Consider the following 15,483-nt stretch of genomic DNA (forward strand, 5'->3'; position numbering starts at 1 on the left):
TCTTGGACAAATTTGGTTGATTATTTGATAAGTGCAGGACTCGGGCAAGAGAAGACGAGAAGAAAGAGAAGATTGCTATCAGGTCTGGCTATTGGATTTGTTCAGGAATAGCATTGGTATCAGTGCCTCTCACCTGTGCATAGTTAATTACTATAGGAAATGCAGATGTGTGGGACAAATAAACATCTGTTTCCATTTCATTAATGATTTCTGTAACTCTGTTTGATAAAGGCGTGGAACTCGTTAGCTACATGCATTTAACGAATAGCCATTATTACAGATTCCAACTGATTGGGTCTAAATCTGCAATTTATCGAATTGTGTTTGTTATCATGTCAACTGTAGCTAACAAAAATCTGGGAAATATTTTCTGTAAGAACATATTACTTTATTGTTATAAAAGGAGTGTTTTTTCTTATTTATTTATTTATTTATTTATTTATTTATTTATTTATTTATTTATTTAATAATTTATTATTACAAGAATAACCCTAATTAGATATTGACTGATACACTATGTGAGAACAGTTTATTATTATTATTATTATTATTATTATTATTATTATTATTATTATTATTATTATTATTATTGTTATTAATTTTATTACTTAAAAAAACTCTCATTGCAATTTTCAACAGTTTATTTGAATTCCTTTCCACCCGACTAATACTCTCAGACTGCTGCAGTTCCCTCAATGAACACACTATCAGATGATTAATTAATCAAACACAATTAAAGCTCAATGAACTGGACTGAAGTTGAGCATCACGGTGGGTGTGTAAAGTAATTAAGTCTCTCTCAATAGTGAGTGTGTTATGAACAGATCGCCATCACTGCCATATAATATTCCCTCTCAGACATATCAACCTTTCATTGGTGCCACTTCTGCTGCATCTCCTGGGCAATTAGCAACACATGGGTTAAGTGAACGATTCCCCATCATCCGAATATATTAGCAGAATCACTAAGCAGGAAAGAAGTCAAAAAGAACGTACAGATTCATCTCATTCATTTTCTATAATTTGTAGAGATGATATTATTTCACTTAAAGAGTATCCAAAAAATATCTAATAGTAAGTAGCAACAAAATGCACCGACCCAAACGTTTTGATGTATTTGTATTGCTTATGGAATGGTGATTTTTTCGCTTCTGAAAAGATACAGTGAGGAAAATAAGTATTTGAACACCCTGCTATTTTGCAAGTTCTCCCACTTAGAAATCATGGAGGGGTCTGAAATTGTCATCGTAGGTGCATGTCCACTGTGAGAGACATCATCTAACAAAGAATCCAGAAATCATAATGTATGATTTTTTTAACTATTTATTTGTATGATACAGCTGCAAATAAGTATTTGAACACCTGAGAAAGTCAATGTTAATATTTGGTACAGGAGCCTTTGTTTGCAATTACAGAGGTCAAACGTTTCCTGTAGTTTTTCACCAGGTTTGCACACACTGCAGGAGGGATTTTGGCCCACTCCTCCACACAGATCTTCTCTAGATCAGTCAGGTTTCTGGCCTGTCGCTGAGAAACACGGAGTTTGAGCTCCCTCCAAAGATTCTCTATTGGGTTTAGGTCTGGAGACTGGCTAGGCCACGCCAAAACCTTGATATGCTTCTTACAGAGCCACTCCTTGGTTATCCTGGCTGTGTGCTTCGGGTCATTGTCATGTTGGAAGACCCAGCCTCGACCCATCTTCAATGCTCTAACTGAGGGAAAGAGGTTTTTCCCCAAAATCTCGCAATACATGGCCCCGGTCATCCTCTCCTTAATACAGTGCAGTCGCCCTGTCCCATGTGCAGAAAAACACCCCCAAAGCATGATGCTACCACCCCCATGCTTCACAGTAGTGATGGTGTTCTTGGGATGGTACTCATCATTCTTCTTCCTCCAAACACGTTTAGTGGAATTATGACCTAAAAGTTCTATTTTGGTCTCATCTGACCACATGACTTTCTCCCATGACTCCTCTGGATCATCCAAATGGTCATTGGCAAACTTAAGAAGTGCCTGGACATGAGCTGGTTTAAGCAGGGGAACCTTCCGCACCATGCATGATTTCAAACCATGACGTCTTAGTGTATTACCAACAGTAACCTTGGAAACGGTGGTCCCAGCTCTTTTCAGGTCATTGACCAGCTCCTCCCATGTAGTTCTGGGCTAATTTCTCACCTTCCTTAGGGTCATTGAGACCCCACGAGGTGAGATCTTGCATGGAGCCCCAGTCCGAATGAGATTGACAGTCATGTTTAGCTTCTTCCATTTTCTAATGATTGCTCCAACAGTGGACCTTTTTTCACCAAGCTGCTTGGCAATTTCCCTGTAGCCCTTTCCAGCCTTGTGGAGGTGTACAATTTTGTCTCTAGTGTCTTTGGACAGCTCTTTGGTCTTGGCCATGTTAGTAGTTGGATTCTTACAGATTGTATGGGGTGGACAGGTGTCTTTATGCAGCTAACGACCTCAAACAGGTGCATCTAATTTAGGAAAATAAATGTAGTGGAGGTGAGCATTTTAAAGGCAGACTAACAGGTCTTTGAGGGTCAGAATTCTAGCTGATAGACAGGTGTTCAAATACTTATTTGCAGCTGTATCATACAAATAAATAGTTTAAAAATCATACATTGTGATTTCTGGACTTTTTTTTTTAGATTATATCTCTCACAGTGGACATGCACCTACGATGACAATTTCAGACCCCTCCATGATTTCTAAGTGGGAGAACTTGCAAAATAGCAGGGTGTTCAAATACTTATTTTCCTCACTGTACCTTTAATGCTGAAAGGTAAATACAGGTTTAAGACGACATCTTTTTCAGAAAGGGCCTTGCATATTTTAGCAGTACCATGCTAAATTGCATACTTCATCTATTACAAAATGGGACAATATTCCTCTCCTAAAACAACAGCAACAGGTCTTCACAGTTCCCAAATATAAGCAGACTATTTATAAAGCAAATGGGAAGCTACACAGTGGCTAACACAGCCCTGTCCCAACAGTTTTTGATATAGATACTGTAAAAATAAACAAAGAAATTATAATCTAGAAGTTGTCATGTATTGTGTATTGTAGAAAAGACTTAGGAGTATCTTGACACCATATTTTTATATCTAAAAAACTTTGATGGTTTTATAACTAAACCACACAATATATTCTTCAGTATGCCTTTATTTGTAACTAGTACCAAACACTTTCAATACATACGAAATATAGATCAGTGTTTGTAACAGCCATTTGTGTGACACTCTGCTGGGATGCCGTTGTTCTTAGCAGACAGAGTAAACCAAAACGCAAAGGACAGAAAAAATACATTTCATCTGATGCTGTCAGTGTAATTATCTTCTTCCCTTTTATATTTTATTCAACAGCAATGTGATGCTCAGTGAGGCAGCAACATTGCGTACACTTGGGAAGCTGTCTTTTAAAAGTGTGTTTGTTAGTGTGTGTGGAGCATGCATCAAAATTAAAAATAAAGAAACGAAAGAAAAGTGTTACATTAAAAAAAAAAAAACAATGTACTAGATGTACTGCAAATCCAATTTCTCATTTACAGTAGTTAAATTTTTGCTGTTCTAATAACTTGTGGGACAATTCCAATAGATTTTGAATTGTGGTTGTGGAGATTTGTGCTCATTCACTCAGACACAAGGGCATCAATAAAGTCAGATATTAATTTTTGGTGAGGAAGTCTCTGAGGTGCAGTCAGGAGTCCAATTCATCAGAAAATGTTTTCAATAGGGTTGAGGTCAAAGTTCTATAAAAGGCCACTCAAGATCTTTCACTACAACCAATGTACACCATAGAGCCATCTTTATAGAACTGGCTTGGAACAGGGGCATTTTCATGCGGAAACATGCTGCAACCAACATCCCACACAATTGTCAGCCTCCAATATAGATTACAGTGGTCCCCCAGAACTCACAAGGGTTATTTCTAAGACAGTTCCGGAAATCCGCAAATTTTGGACGCACCCCCGCAGCCCCTATGGTACCTTATTGAATTCATCTAGACATTATGTCACTTTAGCTTTAAGAATGTGTTGTCAAAAAAATTATAAAATGTAGTGTACATTATATGTTCTGCAGTAACAGCTCATTCACTGCAACACTATGTCTAGATTGTCTTAGCTATTGATTATTTTAGTAAACAAGTATTATTCCAACGAGCAATCAAGTAATCTGAAGTAATTTTTCTTTAAAGAGCAATACTAAATATAAAAGAGAAAAAAAGACGAGTCTCTTAAAATTAACGTCATTTGTTTTCTTTTTAGGAAAAATTTAAATTTTTATTGCTAAAATTGCATACAAGAATATCTGTAAAAACTAAACCCAATTAGTGCATTTAAATGCCATGTTATATCAAATGGTAAATACAAATATATACAGTAAAGAATCATAAAATAACACTGTATTCATTAAACACAGTGTTTATTTTGTTTTAGTTTGAAATAATCCCAAACTTTTGGAACTTTCCATCTCTTTCTTTGGCTTGAATCCTATGGAAGCCCATTTCTGAAACAAACAAAAATAAGTTTGCCTAATTCCGACTTTTTTCTCGCAATGCCGACTTTTTTCTCATAAACATCCAACATTTCTGATGCATCCACAGTTACCATGTTGTCGGCCTGAAGTTTGAACCTGTTGATGTATGAACGAGGCTCCTCTACATCATCTGTCTTGTTCAATCTCCGCCAGAGCTGATTGTTAAACAGAGTTCTCTTCAGGGATCTGTAGGCTTAGTTGAATATGCAAACTAACATGCGATTCTATTGATCATAGCTTATTACATTTTCAATATGTAAAGCTTTTTGGCACTACAAACTCAGAATAACGAAATATTAAGTTGGAATTGCAAGCAAAAAAGATAGAAATACAAGAAAAAAAACCAACTCGGAATTATGTAATCTGGTGAAAACGGGCTTCCACATAAATTTCCTCCTCGCCCTTGCTGTTTTTCTACCCGTTCCTCCATTTTTTTATTCTGCAGCGTCTGCTGTATTCCCTGTCCAGAGCGCTTCAGAATAAAACAATTTGCCTTGATAAATTTTTGTAATCAAATTACTTGAGGAATAGTTACAGCCCTCAAACAAATATGAGAAGAAAACAGATAGCATGACACTGTTTGAATGATGCTAACTAACTCTTATATTTTGTTTAATATGATCATGTTAGCACCGATAGCTCAAAAAGAGAGGAAAAAATATTTATTTTGTCAGAAACGCTCCGGCAAGAAAGGTCCTAGCTTAAATTGCTTATTTAAAAAAAATTACCTTAGATTAAATTTTTGGGTGCCGTGAGACCTGAGACTGACCCCATTTTAAGAGGCCAAGTAGTGTGTGTGTGTTTAAATACAGTCACACACTCCTCACACACAGCCACACCCACACCCACACACACATACAGCTTAAACAGAAATCGACCATGACCCTGACAGACAGGAGTAAAAGCAGGGGGATGCTATGTCTAACGTTTATCACATTGCTCCTCCTGTGCAGCACACGTTAAGTCTCTCTCTCTCTCTCTCTCTCTCTCTCTCTCTCTCTCTCTCTCTCTCTCTCTCTCTCATACACACACACACACACACACACACACACACACACACACTCACACACACACACACACACACACACACACACACACACACACACACACACACACACACACACACACACACTGTCAGGACCTCTTACAGCCTCTTTCATCATTTGACAAGGATCAGATTGGGCCCAGGCTGAAGAATGCTGCTTGTTCCTGAGCGAGGCCGTGCTGGAGGTTATCAGCACAAAACTGCAGTACAAATCTGCTTATATCGGAAAACGCTTTGATTCTTGGACATCGCCAAGCTCGACAATCCAGCAAGACCTTTATTTATTTAGTTTTACCTCAGTGTGTTAGGAAAAAATTCCCAACCACATTTAAATGATAGCTTTGAAACGGAATCTTAAAAAAACAGAACTAGTTTAGTAACATTCACTAGCTAATATTAGCTGCATGATTAACTGCTCGATAACTTTGTTAGCATTAATGTGCTTGAATAATGTTAACTTCCCCTCAGCTTGTATATTGTTAATTGCACTTTTATTTCAACTTTAAAATCAGAACTATTTTGCTAATATCTTTCAATAGTATAAACATTAGCATAAACATTTAATGCAATCCTAACTTATTATCACAGTGCTACTGGACCTTGTTAGCTGTTACTTAATGTAACTATTAGCATATTGCATCATGCTAAATAAGAGCTGAATTATTTGTTTTTATTTATATTTGCAATTTTGTAGGAAGTCATTGTAATATACTTAATCTCAACTATCATTTAATAATAAACACTAGACAAGCTATATAAGATTTGCCAAGACAAGTTAGCTAATCTTCACCTCCTTAATCTTCACCTCCCCCGTGAAGAGGTTTGACTAAATAAAAGCCACTGAAAGAGTAGAAAAAAGTCAAATTTAATAGCTACAAAGTGTCCCACTTTAAGCAGAGTTTGTTCATCTCCATGTACAGACAAATAAAACACACAGAAGAACTTTCTAAGAATAAAAACAATAAAAGTTTTAGCATGCTGTAATCACTACACACTGGAACATAAGTTCAAAGTCTTACAGAATTCATACAACAGCATGATTCTGGGTGCATTTGCATGTGCATGAATAAATGATTAAAGACGATACCGATCAGAGTTAATTATTTCCATTGTTAATTTTTCATCACTTTTTTTCCAAGACAGGGAAAACACATTAACTGCTCTGTGTCTTCTAAATCTTTAATGGCAAGCTGTTCAGCAGGAAAACAAAACAGGCATCTGGAAGAAAACAACCCGTGAATACAGTAAGGTGGAGCGTCTTCAGAATTTCTGGTAAAGTGTCCAAAATAACATTTACATTTAGAAGTTTGGTCAGAACCCTTATAAATTCCCTATCAAAAATGTTTCTAATTGGTGAAGAACTATGTGTCAAGACGCATCGGAATCCTTTTTCTAGGAGCCCAGTTTCCAAGATATGTGTCCAAGAATAAAAAAAATGACCAATAATTTGTAGTAGTGAATATTTACCATGAATGATATTTAAATAAAAAAGACCAAGGTGCTACGGCCACACTTCCTTCAATGATGAAGATGCAAGGATCACACCCAGGGCATTGAGACTAAGACCTTCTTAATTGTAACGGAAACAGACCTTTTAAATATTAACTGTTTTTTTTAAACTGTCATATTTTTTCTAAGTTTGATTATTGTCCTTAATAAGAGAGTTGTAACTGTATGAATTTCTTGGCCCATTAAACCATTAAACTCTCTTTCCACTGTTTTGCTTTCTCTTGTATTTTGTATAACCTTTCATACTAAAACATTGGCGGGCATTGATCAGACCAGACAAATGTTCTGCATATTAATGTTATTCATTTCAGCATCAGCATGCAATGCTGATTGGTTTAAAATGTGCTCATTTAGCAGCACCCAAATGTCACTCTCCTACAAGTAATTAGCATTTTTTTTGAAGCGTGTTTTAGTGATGTGGTTTTCTGCAATCAACAATAAAGCTCTTAATGAAGCTTGTCGACTCACTGTGTGACGATTTTATCTAAAATTAATTAATTTCTTGTTTTATTCATCCTGAGAAGTTGGAAATGGCAGGATGCTGGAGCCTGTGGATTTAGGTGAGATCTGCCTTGGGTTTGTGTGAAGGATTAACAGGAAGTGTTCTCATTTAAAAAATGTCACAAAACTGTTATGCTAGTTAATAAAAGGCAGTACCTAATGCTAAATAACATATCATGGCATCACTGTAATGGACAGGTTCAGTGGCCATACCCTCTTTATAGCCACACCTTCTTGACTATGTCCAAGGCAAGACCACACCTCCTGTGTTGTAACCAAAACAAAGGCCATGTCTTCTTTATAGTGGCTAGGAAAAAAGTCACTCCTCCTTTGTTGCATTTAAGGCAAAAAGGCTACATCTCTTTCACTGAGACTAAGACACAAAGGCCTTACCTACATCATTTTGTTTTAGGCACGAACGACACACCTCCACTGTGTCTTAGACCTAACATTAAAGCACAGTAAAATCACTGATTATTCAAAGGTATAAAAAGCAAAATTTTTTATTTTCATTTGTATGTTGCTAAAAATGCTTGGTCCCAGATCTGCACTCTGCTTCAGCTGCTCTCATAAACCGTGCTTTTTAAAAAAATAATTATAAAAGCGAACATCACACCGTCACGCCCTGGCACATCCCCTTGTGACCTATTAACCTCTCTCTCTGCGATTAAAGACCGAAACGTTTTTAAATACCATTTGAATAATTCATTGATTTTTTTTTAAGGAGATCAGCAAGGATGAAATATATTCAGGTTAAAAAAAATCAAAACACAAGCCGTCGTGCATGTACCTCTTTCCACTTCTCGGATATTAACTCTTACTGAAAATGAATATTTCATTTTTGGAAGGGCCGAAGCTTCACAGAAGAATGACTGTGTACATTTACATAATTTTTTTTTTCTTTATGAAGGGGGAATTTCCACCACTAGGCCCCTGGAGGTCACGCCACGCCTCGTGTCAGACTGACAGGTCTTTTTAAAGTGGTTGTCAGTCGAAAACGGCCGAGCGGAAATTTTCCTATTTTTTTTCTTTCTTTCTTGATTGGTTGCCTTGATGTGTGTTAGTGTAACCTAGAAGGTTAGGGAGGGTGTCACTCAGCCCCGGGACTGTCTTACTGTAAAATGTTGCGTGTCTGTCCACGGTGGGCGCACGCACTCAGGGTTTGTGGCTGTCAAGTTGATTTTATCCTCCTTTAGTTACCCAACACGCTGACAAGCAGTCTGTCAGGTGTTTGTCTTCGGTCCATACCGTCGCTGTGTCTGAAAAGTGAGAATTATTCGCATTAGCGCCAACTTTTTCCCCCTCTCTCGCTCTCTCCGGATCCGTGGCCGTCTAATTTGCCGGCGCTCTCCTGTCTCTGTGACAGCGGCTTGTCACAAGAGCTGCAGGTTTTTTCGCTGAGTTTTGAACGAAGACAGCAAGAGAGACAGAGAGAGTCTACTTTTCCTTTTCCTCACCTCGCCTACTCCATTTGCATTCAGTTTCATCACCTCATCGTGTTTTTCCCCCCTCTGAGGGGATTTATTTTTTTTTTTTTCAAAATCTGACTTTTATTGTCAAAGTCATGGACATGCTTCAGGAATCCGAGGAAAAAGTAAAGATTCTCCAGAAAATAATTGATGGTTTTGTTTCACTCCAAATTTGAAAAACTTGTGTGGAAACCGTGCAAAAATTTGTTACTTCTTAGATTTTTTTTTTAACGTTCTTTTCAATTATTTTCAGTTTTCAGATTTTTAATCACCAACAACTGTTTAGAAAAAAATTGTGATACGTCAAAAGTGTGCCTCAGAGTATTTCGTGCAGAGACGGTTTTCAACTTGCTTTCACAAAACAATATGATGTAATACTTTACCTGGCAAAAATTTGATATATTTTTTGCTTTATTTTGTGCTAATGCAATCAAAGAACCAATAATAATGCACCCTAATAGATAGCATACTATCTAGTAAACTTTTCAAAGTTCAAACACACTTTGAATAAATGTTTTATTACTGGACAGGAATTAGTTGACAGAAGATTGTGAAAAATAAAATAAAAAAACTCTCACAAACCTAGTCACATTGCTAGTCGTTCTCATGTAGCAATCTCAGCTGGCTAACCCGGTCTGTCTATCTCAGAGAGTTCTTGAAATGCGGCAGCTTTATCTCCACTAGAACACTGCAAGAGTTCCACATCACACCAGAGCATCTCACGGTTCAACAGCTACGCTATGGCTCGTCATACACACCTGACAAGAGGAGCATGGCTAATCTCGCCTTTCTTACAGACAGCAACCTTTAGGCTTCTCCAGCGTGGAGATATCACAGTCGGGGAAAAAAAATGTCAATGTGTCAAATCGTGAGGTCTTTGAGAAGGTGAATGTGCTTTTTATGAGGCTGAGAGTGAAAACTTGCTTCTTAGCGATGATGAATTAATTGGAGTAAATCAATGTGAAAATAACTGCAGCTTGGTTTAGCCACTAGCACTCACAGAACACATTGGCAGCTTCGGCAGCTTTGCACGCAGAATTCATACAGCAAAACAGTGTTAAAACGCATTATAATATTCATGTAAATCTAAAATGACAAAGGACATCTAAACACACTAAATCAAAAGGCATTTCCTGCACAATTTACTATTATTAACATTATACAACAGAATTGAATTCTATTAACATCAATTTAGAAAATAAAATAAAACTTAAAAAATTAGACAATTAAAATACACTTCCTACAAAATCAATAAGAATTCAAATCTACTTGCAACTAAAATATTTACTTTAAAAAACTTCACTTCCTGTAAAGTTTGCCTCTATTAAAACCCACATTAATGTAAAAATACCTATATTATATCCATTATTATATCCTCTTGCAAAATAAAGTTCCTATAAAAATAATTTCTTAAGAAACTTCCTGCAAAACTGACTGTTATTTAAATCCACTTTCTGCACACTTTCATTTGCTGCAAACATTAATACCTGTAAAAAAAAAAAAAATAATAAAAAAAAAGCCCTCCATAAAAAACTGACTTCCTTCAAAATCTACTTCCTGATAAATCTAGTTCCTCTAAACTGCACAACACATCATTAATATGCTATGCTTGATGCTGGTGATTAAAGGAAAGTTCCTGCGAGCCCTGCTGCATATTTAACGCAAATCGCTCAGTTGCTCTTTAATTGGTTTAGACGTTGGTGCTTTAAAAATTTAAACAAGTGCACAAGTAACCTCTTTTCCTCCTCTGTTCTTTTTAGAGGCCTTTAATAGCACAGATACCCTTTTCTTTGAGCTGAGGCCTGCCAAATGCGACAAGCGAGAGGTTGTGACCTTTGGCATTCGTGCTGCGAGTGTAACGAGAGTGAGAGAAGGAGGAATAAGGAGACTTCTCATGAATATTGTAATGGCCTTTCTCCATGCGTTCAGGGATACGACGACATGACATAAGCATACGGAGCGTCCTGTCCCAACCTGGAGGATCCGAGGACGATGAAGCTGAAGGGTTGAGATGGAGGAGGAGGAGGAGAGAGGGAAAATGGCCTAAGCAGGCTCTCATTAACCCTGCTGAGTGTTTAGGAAGTGACAGGAAGTGAAGGAGACGGACGTTTAATTGCCCCATCGTGATATTCAAAAGCAAGGGAACAGCTGTTAGGCGTGACATAATGAGGCTGCATTTGAATGTCAGGAGCCACAGCTGGGCAGTGAAGGGTTAAGAGAGAGGGGAGGAATGGCTCAAAATTAGTTTAGCTGCCCAAGTGAGAGTTGAGTTAATAAGAAATATGAAGCTGCAAAATTTTTTTTATAAATAAATGCATAGAAAAACAAACAAACAAACAAACAAATAAATAAAATATAGAACAATCAAAAGATCCATGCATATTATTCAATACAAAAGTGGAGAAAAAAGACTATAAGGTTTCTTTGCTATGTGTAACTTTCTAAAAGAGATTTAAATGTTATTTCTGCTGAAAAGTAAAAAAAATATATATATTTGTTTTCCCCATAAATTAATCCAAACCCGTTATCGTAAAGAAAACTTGGATTTTACTTAACTGAATTCCACTCCCAGAAAAACTGATCTCCAATAAAATCCGCTTCCTTCAAAGTTATTAACTTAAAGCCAGTTTGTATATATTAGAAAATATTTATTTTTCGTAATAAATGTATCTACAATTTAGATTTTAACTATTTTGATTAAAATCTACTAACAAGATCAATCTATTCCTTTACAAAACAAGTTTAATCTGCTTTTGGACAAAAATCTACAGCTATCAATCTGCTCCTTATCTTCATATTCATTAGCATTTTATCCCAAATCTACTTCAGTATCAAACCCAAATCGCTGTGATCACATGACCTTAACGGGCCCCGATGCTCTGTGCCAGGCTTAGGAAGTGGCTCCATGGCAAACACACAGTGGAAGCGTTATCGCATGCCGCCATGCTCACTGAGCAAATTTTAAGCCAATGTGGTGATAATCTGTACAGAGAGTGACTGTTAATTCATCAGCACAATTAAAAAGTGGCTGCTTTGTTGACACACTGGATGTGGAACATAAACAGCTTAACATGGTGATGTGGGCCATGCAGAAGTGTGTGTGCGTGTGTGTGTGTGTGCATGTGTGTGTGTGCGTGCGTGTGCGCGTGGGTGTGTAGATTCTGATTTTTCCACTTTTCCACTGATGAAATTTAGAACACTGACTTGTTATTTTATCACAAACCTAAGCAATAAAAAAGCTAATCATGGGACATCAAGCTAACAAAGACAGCCATACTTGTCAACTTTCCCACACAATCATACCCTGTTTTTTTTTTTTTTGTGGCAATAACCATTCTGCAAAGCCACAAACAGAACACCGTCAGAATGACAGAATTCTCCAGAATTTCTCAAATGCTTGTTTTATTCCCACATATTACTGATCACCATGAAAAAAAAATGCTATTACGGGTAATATCCAAAATCCCGATGATATATTTTTCTATTTCTGAGTGTCCAAAAATCTAAATAAAAAAAACATCTAAGGTGTAGATCCCAGATTTAGTTTATTTATGTATTTTTTTGGACACCAATATTACTTCAATAATTATGGTAGTTTGTTAACCCATATAGTAATTGAAAGCTATGATTATCATGCAGGTAGCATTTTTTGTAAGAAGTAGGCATCACACAATGTCAGCTTGTTAATTTTACATCACTGTTTCTTGATGCACATCTGACAAATAAAAGTTGTCTTGTTCACCGCCACCTTTTCAGTATTTGTGTATGAAGGCAGATTTAGTTAGATCCACTAACTAAATCTGCCTCTTAACCACACAACCTTCATACCTTTAAAACCCAATCGATTTATGCTGTAGGAACAAAAGTAACTTGAGGTGATTTCTGACTGCAGCGGTGCTAACACGCCAAAAAGCAACCTGAATTTGACCATAAAAACTAAAAAGGTGAACAAGACAACTTTTATTTGTCAGATGTGCATCAAGAAACAGTGATGTAAAATTAACCAATACTGAATGCAAAAAAGAGACCACAATCTTGCCTTCTTCTTTTCTATTAGTTCACATGACCAAGCCTTGTAAATTCACAGGTAAAGTCCATCCCCCATGACCTCCATCTTCAGTGGAGTATCTTGCATATATTTGAGTCCAAAAAATTGTAAATCCTACATTTACACTGTAAACTTTGCTACTACAGTGACTGCAGTGAACTGTTTATTTGTTAGTGTATTTACAGTAGCCGAGCTACTCTAGTAGTTATGGTAATTTGGCCAGCCATGTGGTAAATACTGTACTGAAACATTAACAACTAAAACATTTCATTTAGCATTTAATTCAAACTATTCCTGAAAAAAAAAGAAAAATTATTATTGTGCATTGTGTGTGTGTGTGTGTGTGTGTGTGTGTGTGTGTGTGTGTGTGTGTGTGTGTGTGTGTGTGTGTGTGTGTGAGTGACTTTTTATGGACAGGGCTATCTAATGTTACGTGACATGTTGTGAATCCGCAGCAGTGGTTTTCTTCGCCCACTTTTCCTCATCGCTGCTTTTATCTGAAGTCTTAAACAGCAAAAAATGCAGCTGTCTTTGCTTTGTGTTTTCTCCTCTCTCTTTTGTTTGCCTTGCATGTCCGAGATCCCCGACACCAGTTTCATGACGTACCTCCTGATTTTTTTCAGGAGGACAAAAAAAAAAAAACAACACAACAACAACAGCAACAAATATAAACATGTATCGCGGTGCCATGTACCTGGAGTCCATGACATGCTGTCAGGATCTCTCTTTCTCTCACAGCCCCAAAAACTTTTTTCCCCCTCAGTAGGGAACGTGATGATGAATACTGACAGGAAGCCGCTCTATCGTGGCGTTTTCGTGCCAGGCCGAGCCAAGGCGAGTCGTCATGCCAGGGTGCCCGCGCCCTACAACACGCTTGCTTGTAGCTTGTAGCCCAGGTCCCATCAGGAGGCTTCAGTCGTTCACTCGGCTGGACCGGTCACACTTCGCGGCCTGAGGCATACAGGACACTCCTCTGGGTAACTAGCATGAACACACCACTTCATTCCTACTTCCTAAAATTTATAAGGCTGGAGCGAAAAGCTGAACATATGTCTGACCATATCACATGCATATCATGATAAAATATGCCACTATACACATCTGGGAGATATCATGTTTTTTTTTTCCTTTTGCTTTTATAACAAAATAAAGTTCTCAATTTCTGTCTTTAGTATTCACATTTTTTTCAGTAAAAATGCCACTCAAACATTTAAAAAAGCACATTGTATTTTTATTTTTTGTTATTATTCAATATAAAAATAGGAATTTGTTTATTATTCTCACAATTAAGTAAAAACATCATAATTTTTGCTATTGTCAAAGCAGCAATAATGCTTTACTAGCAATGATTTTATTATTATTATTATTTTTTAGCAAACCTTAACTTATAAAATGTTATACATATTGTGTATAATAGAAAGTATTTAGGAATTGTGAGGAATTGTCAAATTTTTTGCCAAAATCCATACACCACAACAAAATTCTTTTCCAGAAGTATCTTGATTTATTTATTTTTTTTATTTATTTTTTATTTAGTACTGCATTCTTTTTACTTCAGCGAATTGCATTTTTATGTTATTTAAACTGCTAAAGTGCAGAGCCTCGTAATGAGGGCTTAAAATAAAAATAAAATTAAACAACTGCACCTCAAAATCTTTGCGAGTTTTAGAGTATCAAGATTGGCGTATCTTGTAGACCTGAGGGGTGTGGGACTAGCTAACATGCTTCTCCATTTTGCATTGTTATATATTGTACTATTTTCATGAACTTTTTAATCCTGAGAACAAACATTAATAGTATGAAGATTTTGATAACATAATACAACAGAATAGTTATAGGCAACATTAGCAGAGCTAGAAAAGTAGCCTTCTTTAGCTTAGCAAATGTTAATATTACATAAATAGCTAATGTGAGGTAAATATGAAGTATTTGCTATAGTTCATAAATATACATTTCAAATACTGACAAGTATAGCAAAGTGACAGTGTCACCACTTTATCTGAAATGAAACAACCTGTTATGTGTTTATGATGTGTATTTATTGAATCAAAAAAAATCAACAAGATGATGAATAATGGTGTACACATTAACATAATGCTAATCCTTACATTCATATTCAACTTTTAGCTTTATGGCTCAAAAACAAAACAACAACAAATAATAATTTAACCACTTCACTGCACCTGGGTATCTTCATGACTTATTTTAGTGTAATGCTATAAAAATTGGTATCAAAGAAATGTAGCATTGATGTAGATTGTAGACCAGAGGGGTGCTGGTCTCTCCTCTGGAGAACTAGCATGAGCTAAGGAACCAAGCTAGCTAGCTTTTAAAGCTAGACTTTAGGTAATGAACATTATCTTTGTAGGT

The sequence above is a fragment of the Silurus aristotelis genome (genome assembly GCF_946808225.1).
Source record: "Silurus aristotelis genome assembly, chromosome: 1".
Taxonomy (NCBI): domain Eukaryota; kingdom Metazoa; phylum Chordata; class Actinopteri; order Siluriformes; family Siluridae; genus Silurus; species Silurus aristotelis.